The sequence below is a fragment of the Arachis hypogaea genome, chromosome 6, assembly GCF_003086295.3.
Source record: "Arachis hypogaea cultivar Tifrunner chromosome 6, arahy.Tifrunner.gnm2.J5K5, whole genome shotgun sequence".
NCBI lineage: Eukaryota > Viridiplantae > Streptophyta > Magnoliopsida > Fabales > Fabaceae > Arachis > Arachis hypogaea.
In genome coordinates, this window is record NC_092041.1 from 37,908,682 (window position 1) to 37,917,083 (window position 8,402).

The 8,402-nt window shown below is 38.6% G+C and overlaps 1 non-coding gene across 1 annotated transcript; it reads right to left on the reverse strand.

Annotated features, from left to right (window-relative positions):
- Nucleotides 1–7,113: 7,113 nt before the first annotated feature.
- On the reverse strand, nucleotides 7,114–7,221 carry LOC112699825 (small nucleolar RNA R71). The gene has a single exon (XR_003152762.1). It is a non-coding gene; the product is annotated as a small nucleolar RNA R71 (small nucleolar RNA).
- Nucleotides 7,222–8,402: the final 1,181 nt, after the last annotated feature.

Sequence of the window (8,402 nt, forward strand, 5' to 3'; positions counted from 1 at the left end):
ACCTCCGAAGAGAAGGATACTCCGGACTCTACTTCACCTACCAGCACCGGGAGCCATAACGAGCCTGTCAGTGGAGGTGGTGCTACTAGCCCCACCTTGTTCCTTACTAATGGCACGGAGGACTGTGCCAAGCCTTAAGTGTGGGGAAGTTAGTATCTGACTTCCGGAGGTAATCTCTTTCTCTTAACACCAATATGTTATTTTTCTTTTGTTAGATAGGATAGATTGCATGATAATAATTGCTTGCATATATGTTCTGCTTGGTTGAAATAATGTGTTTCTCCTCAAGACCACGTTTAGAGCATTTCACTAATTCAAATTGAAAATTTGTGTTAAACTTGTTTGAAGACAGTAATTTGGAAATGGTTTATAAGCTAAGAACAAACAACCTGTGAGATTTTGAGCTTAATTATATGGTTACACTATTTAACCATGATTTTTATTCTTGTGTGTTTTCTTCTCTACGATTGTAATCTATGATTTGTTCCATTCTATATGTCCATTGTTTAGTGTATATTTATGCATACATATGATTGAGGCTATCATTTGTTATTAGATCACTTATCCCAAATAGCATACCATTTCATCTACCTTTGTTGGCCACTTTGAGCCTTTTTAACCGCCATTTGTTCTTTATGTTACCACATCACTAGCCTTAAGCAGAAAAACAATTAATTACCCCAATAGAATCTTTGGTTATCTTAAGATAGAGATTGTGTGTCAATTAAGTGTGGGGAAATGTGGGAACTTTGGTTGATGAGAATGAGTATTATTTTTATTGACAAAAGAATTAAGAAATTGGGTGCTACTCATGTAAAATTGTGAAACCCATATGCATTGATTACTATGCTTTCGTATTTTTATTCCATATATATATATATATATATATATATATATATATATATATATATATATATATAATAACAGGGGACAAAATCACCCCAATATTTAGTCCAATAAAAAGATCAATGCATATGTGGTGAAATTAAAAATTGAAACATGAGAATGTGATGCGAAAGTGGGATTTTGGGTAGCTAGGCATGATTTTAGAAATATATAGAGTGTGTGTATGTGTTAGGTGAGAACTTAGGTTAGTCAAAGATTCAATTCACAACTCACTTGGCCATACATATAACCTCACTCTTACCTTTGCCCCATTACAACCTTGAAAATACCTCATGATGTTTGCATTTGTACACTAGATATTTGTTGATTGGTTAGATGAAGAGCAAAGTTTAGACAACATGACTAGAGGAGACTAGAGTGGATTAATCCTAAACACCTAAGTGATTATAGTGCATATACTTTTCTAGTGAGGGTTCAATGCTTGATTCTATATTCCCGGCTTTCATGAGCTATCTTCTTACAAGTTTACTTGCTTATTATTGTATAATTTGAATTAGTGGAATTTGATTTATGTTTATCTTGGAGAACTTGTTTACTTTTAACCAAGTAGGTAGAAACATCCTAGCATGTAGTTGCATTCATTTACATAGGTTGCATTGCATGAGTCTTACTTTCCCCCATTCATTCTTTTGATCTCCTTGAGCTTAGCATGAGGACATGCTAATATTTAAGTGTGGGGAGATTGATAAACCACTATTTTATGGTTTATCTTGTGCTAAATTGAGTGGTCTTTATCAACTCTTTTCATACTTATTCATACTATTTGCATGATTTTACAAATCCTTCCAGATTTTGTTTTATGGTTGAAAACTTGCTTCCTAAATGGAGTAGGCTTCCAACTTGGCTTTGGAGTCGATTAATAGGAGACCCTTGAGTTGGAAGACTCAAGAGTTGAATTGTAATTGGAAGTTGTTGGCTGGCTCTCTAGTCACTAACGATCATCCTTCCCAAGGGAGAGGATTAGGACTTGTGAATCGGAGTTAGCTCAACTACTTGACTATCCTTTATTCGGAAAGGGTTAACTAAGTAGAAACAACAACCTATTACAATTAATCTTGGGAAATCCAACAAGGATAGAACTTCCGATTAATCTTCTCCTGGCCAAGGATTTTTATTTCAATTACATAAAACTTCTTGTTAATTTTCATTGCTTTGATTTATAATCATTTAGTTTCCATTCCTCAACTCTAAAAATTCTCAGAAAACCCCTGATCAATAAATAGCACTCTCTTAGCAACTCGTTGGGAGACGACCTAGGAATTCTACTCCTAGTATTTTATTCTTAAATTGTGACAACCTTTTTTAAATTGATACGCAGAATCTTTATTGATTAAGAACTGTACTTGCAACGTTAATTCTTTATTGATTATAAATTCTTAGTCGGTAATTTTCCGTACGTCACGGCTTCCGCCTGTCCATTGGCTTGCGGGTGTTCTACAGAGGTGAACTGGTGCTTGATTTTTAAATCGGCTACTAGGTTTCTGAAGCCCGTGTCAGTGAACTGAGTGCCATTGTCTGTGGTGATGGAGGGTGGGACTCCAAACCTTGTGACAATGTTTCTATATTGAAACTTCTGACTTCTTTGGGCGGTGGCAGTAGCTAAGGGCTCTGCTTCAATTCACTTTGTGAAGTAGTCTATACCTATAAGGAGAAACTTAACTTGCCCTGATCCTTGGAGGAATGGTCCAAGGAGGTCAAGCCCCCACTTTGCAAATGGCCAGGGTGAAGTAACACAAATGAGTTCTTTGGGTGGAGCTATATGGAAGTTGGCGTGCTTCTGACATGGTGGGCACGTCTTGACGAACTCTGTTGCTTCTTTTTGCAAGGTCGGCCAGTAGAAACTAGCCCGGAGTACCTTTTTGGAAAGAGCTCGTGCCTCAAGGTGGTTGCCACACATGCCACTGTGAACTTTCTCTAGGACTTCCCTTGTAACGGAGGTCGGGACATACTTTAGGAGGGGTGTAGATATTCCTCTCCTATATAGGACATCGTGTACTATGGTGTAGTACTGTGCTTCTCGTACTATTCTTTTGGCCTCCTTTTTGTCTGTGGGGAGTATGTCGGACTTGAGGTAATTGATTATGGGAGTTATCCACCCTTGGTCCTGGTCTGATATAGTTAGGATCTTCTCTTCTTCCGAGATTGATGGATTTTGCAGTGTTTCTTGGATGAGGCTTTTATTATTTTCCCCTGGTTTGGTGCTGGCTAGTTTCGAAAGTGCATAAGCTTGAGCGTTTTGTTCCCGAGGTATATGTCGGATCTCGTATCCGCTAAATTTTTTGAGCCGTTCTTTGGTCTTGTCTAAGTATTTTTTCATAGTGGGATCCTTAGCCTGATAGCTCCCTTCTATTTGTGAGGTAACTACTTATGAGTTGTGATGAGCGGATAATTTGTACGCTTTTTGGCTTGTTTTTAGTTTGTTTTCAGTAGGATATAGTTAGTTTTTAGTATATTTTTATTAGTTTTTAGTTAAAATTCACTTTTCTGGACTTTACTATGAGTTTGTGTGTTTTTCTGTGATTTCAGGTATTTTCTGGCTGAAATTGAGGGACCTGAGCAAAAATCTGATTCAGAGACTAAAAAGGACTGCATATGCTGTTGGATTCTGACCTCCCTGCACTCGAAGTGGATTTTCTGGAGCTACAGAAGCCCAATTGGCGCGCTCTCAACGGCGTTGGAAAGTAGACATCCTGGGCTTTCCAGCAATATATGATAGTCCATACTTTGCCCAAGATTTGATGGCCCAAACCGGCGTTCAAAGTCACCCTCAGAATTCCCAGCGTTAAACGCTGGAACTGGCACCAAAATGGGAGTTAAACGCCCAAACTGGCACTAAAGCTGGCGTTTAACTCCAAGAGGAGTCTCTACACGAAAATGCTTCATTGCTCAGCCCAAGCACACACCAAGTGGGCCCGGAAGTGGATTTTTATGTCATTTACTCATCTCTGTAAACCTTAGGCTACTAGTTCTCTATAAGTAGGACCTTTACTATTGTATTGAGACATCTGGGTAGTTATCCTTGTTTTGATGCTATCTTAGATCATTGGGAGGCTGGCCATTCGGCCATGCCTAGACCTTGTTCTTATGTATTTTCAACGGTGGAGTCTCTACACACCATAAATTAAGGTGTGGTGCTCTATGTACCTCGAGTATTAATGCAATTACTATTGTTCTTCTATTCAATTCCGCTTGTTCTTGTTCCAAGATATCACTTGTTCTTTAACTTGATGAATGTGATGATCCGTGACACTCATCATCATTCTCACCTATGAACGTGTGACTGACAACCACCTCCGTTCTACCTTCGATTGGGTGAATATCTCTTGGATTCTTTAACCGGAATCTTCGTGGTATAGGCTAGAACTGATGGCGGCATTCAAGAGAATCCGGAAGGTCTAACCTTGTCTGTGGTATTCTGAGTAGGATTCAATGATTGAATGACTGTGACGTGCTTCAAACTCCTGAAGGCGGGGCGTTAGTGACAGATGCAAAAGAATCACTGGATTCTATTCCGGCCTGATCGAGAACCGACAGATGGATAGCCGTGCCGTGACAGGGTGCGTTGAACATTTCCACTGAGAGGATGGGAGGTAGCCACTGACAACGGTGAAACCCTTGCTTAAGCTTGCCATGGAAAGGAGTAGGAAGAATTGGATGAAGACAGTAGGAAAGCAAAGAGACGGAAGGGACAAGCATCTTCATACGCTTATCTGAAATTCCTACCAATGAATTACATAAGTATCTCTATCTTTATCTTTATAGTTTATTCGCATATCACCATACCCATTTGAGTTTGCCTGACTAAGATTTACAAGGTGACCATAGCTTGCTTCATACCAACAATCTCTGTGGGATCGACCCTTACTCGCGTAAGGTTTATTACTTGGACGACCCAGTACACTTGCTGGTTAGTTGTGTGAAGTTGTGTTTATGCCATGGTATTGAACACCAAGTTTTTGGATTCATTACCGGGGATTATTTGATTTGTGAAAAGTATTGATCACAATTTCATCCACCAAGTTTTTGGCACCGTTGCCGGGGATTGTTCGAGTATGGACAACTGACGGTTCATCTTGTTGCTTAGATTAGGTATTTTTTTTCGGAGTTCTTAAAGATGAATTCTAGAGTTTCATGATGATTTTTTGAAATCTGGCTGGCTGTGAAGCCATGTCTAATTCCATTGGACCGAGGTTTCAACTTATCATCACAAGAGCTTGTTGATTTCTATCAATATTGCTTTTTGAGCAGTGATCTGCTAAGGCTTGGCTGGCCTTTGGCCATGTCTAGTGTTTTGGACCGAAGCTTTCTTTGAAAGCTTGGCTGGCTGTGAAGCCATGTCTAATTCCTGGACCGGAGTCTTAGACTAAACATTGCATGATTCCTGGACTTCTCATTAAGAATTTTGATACCTTCATTTTCTTTTTCCACTTAATTTTCGAAAAAGCACAAAAAAATTTACAAAATCATAAAAACAAAAAAATATTCTATGTTTCTTGTTGAGACACTAGTCTCATGTTAAGTTTGGTGTCAATTGCATGCATTCATTCATGTGTCTTAAGGATCTTCAAATAATTCTTGATGATTTCTTACTCTAATCTTTGAATTCTCTTGACTTGAGTGTTTATGTGTCTCATATGCATTCCCATTAGTGTCAGTAGTGTACAAACTGCTAAGTTTGGTGTCCTACATGCATTGATATTTGATTCTTGTTGCATTTTGATTTTTCCTTATTATTAAAAATCCAAAAATATTTTTAATTTGTGTCTTCTCAAGTCAATAATACAGAGAATTGAAGATTCAGAACATACAGCAGAGGAATTACACAGAAAAAGCTGGGCGTTCAAAACGCCCAGTGAAGAAGGACAGACTGGCGTTTAAACGCCAGCCAGGGTACCTGGTTGGGCGTTTAACGCCCAAAAGGGTATAGTTTTGGGCGTTAAACGCCAGAATGTGCACTATTCTGGGCGTTTAACGCCAGGATGGCACAAGAGGGAAGATTTTGTTTTCAAATCAATTTTTTTTTCAAGTTTTCAAAGTTTTTCAAAATCAAATCTTTTTTAAATCAAATTTTTTTCGATCAAATCTTTTTCAAAATAACTTTCTTTCCCTTTTCAAAGATACTTGCTATCAATTAATGATTTGATTCAACATCTCAAGTATGTTGCCTTTTCTGTTGAGAAAGGTTTAATATTTGAATCATATCTTTTCTTGTTAGCCAAGTTTTTAATTTTCAAAATCAAATCTTTTTAAAATGTTTTTCAAATCATATCTTCTCAATCACACCTTTTTAAAACTAATCATATCTTCTTAACCACATCTTTTTCAAAATAGTTTTCAATCAAATCTTTTTGATTTCTAATTTCAAAATCTTTTTCAAAAATCACTTGATTTCTTTTCCACTTTCATTTTCAAAAATCAATTAGTATTTTTCAAAAATGTTTTCAAAATCTTTTACTTAATTTTCGAAAATTACTTCCCTTCTTCTCACATCCTTCTATTTATGGACTAACACTATTCCTTAATGCAAAATTCGAACTCCATCTCCTTTGATAAGTTCGAATTTTCTACTTCTGTCTTCTATTTTTCTTTTCCTCTGACACCTCAAGGAATCTCTATACTGTGACATAGAGGATTCCACATTTTTTTTGTTCCCTTATCTTTCTTATGAGCAGGAGCAAAGACAAAAGCATTCTTGTTGAGGCTGATCTTGAACCTGAAAGGACCTTGAAGAGAAAGCTAAGAGAAGCCAAAGCACAACTCTCTGTAGAGGACCTAATAGAAATCTTCAAAGAAGAAGAACCCATGGCAGCCGAAAACAACAACAATGCCAACAATGCAAGGAAGGTGCTGGGTGACTTTACTGCACCTACTCCCAACTTTTATGGGAGAAGCATCTCTATCCCTACCATTGGAGCAAACAACTTTGAGCTTAAGCCTCAATTAGTTTCTCTAATGCAACAGAATTGCAAGTTCCATGGACTTCCATTGGAAGATCCTCATCAGTTTTTAGCTGAGTTCTTGCAAATCTGTGACACTGTCAAGACTAATGGGGTTGACCCTGAGGTCTACAGACTGATGCTATTCCCTTTTGCTGTAAGAGACAGAGCAAGGACATGGTTGGACTCTCAACCTAAAGAAAGCCTGGACTCTTGGGAAAAGCTAGTCAATGCCTTCTTGGCAAAGTTCTTTCCACCTCAAAAATTAAGTAAGCTTAGAGTGGAAGTCCAAACCTTCAGACAGAAGGAAGGAGAATCCCTCTATGAAGCTTGGGAAAGATACAAACAATTAATCAGAAAGTGTCCTTCTGATATGCTTTCTGAATGGAGCATCATAGGTATTTTCTTTGATGGTCTCTCTGAACTGTCCAAAATGTCTTTGGATAGCTCTGCTGGAGGATCTCTTCATCTGAAGAAGACGCCTACAGAAGCTCAAGAGCTCATTAAAATGGTTGCAAATAACCAATTCATGTACACTTCTGAAAGGAATCCTGTGAACAATGGGACTACTCAGAAGAAAGGATTTCTTGAGATTGACACTCTGAAAGCCATATTGGCTCAGAACAAGATATTGACTCAGCAAGTCAATATAATTTCTCAAAGTCTGTCTGGAATGCAAAATTCACCAAGCAGTACTAAGGAGGCTTCATCTGAAGAAGAAGCTTATGATCCTGAGAACCCTTCAATGGAAGAGGTGAATTACATGGGAGAACCCTATGGAAACACCTATAATCCTTCATGAGAAATCATCCAAATCTCTCATGGAAGGATCAACAGAGACCTCAACAAGGTTTCAAAATTAATAATGGTGGAAGAGACAGGTTTAGCAATGGCAAGCCTTTTCCATCATCTTCTCAGCAACAGACAGAGAGTTCTAAGCAGAGTAACTCTGACTTAGCAACCATGGTCTCTGATCTAATTAAAACCACTCAAAGTTTCATGACTGAAACAAGGTCCTCCATTAGAAATTTGGAGGCACAAGTGGGTCAGCTGAGTAAGAAAATTACTGAACTCCCTCCTAGTACTCTTCCAAGCAATACAGAAGAAAATCCAAAAGGAGAGTGCAAAGCCATCAACATGGCCGAATTTGGAGAGGAAGGAGAGGCAGTGAACGCCACTGAGGAAGACCTCAATGGACGTCCACTGGCCTCCAATGAGTTCCCCAATGAGGAACCATGGGAATCTGAGGCTCAAAATGAGACCATAGAGATTCCATTGGACTTACTTCTGCCATTCATGAGCTCTGATGAGTATTCTTCCTCTGAAGAGGATGAGTATGTCACTGAAGAGCAAGTTGCTAAATACCTTGGAGCAATCATGAAGCTAAATGACAAGTTATTTGGAAATGAGACTTGGGAGGATGAATCCCCTTTGCACACCAAAGAACTGGATGACTTGTCTAGGCAGAAACTGCCTCAAAAGAGACAGGATCATGGGAAGTTTTCAATACCTTGTACCATAGGCACCATGACCTTCAAGAAGGCCTTGTGTGACTTAGTG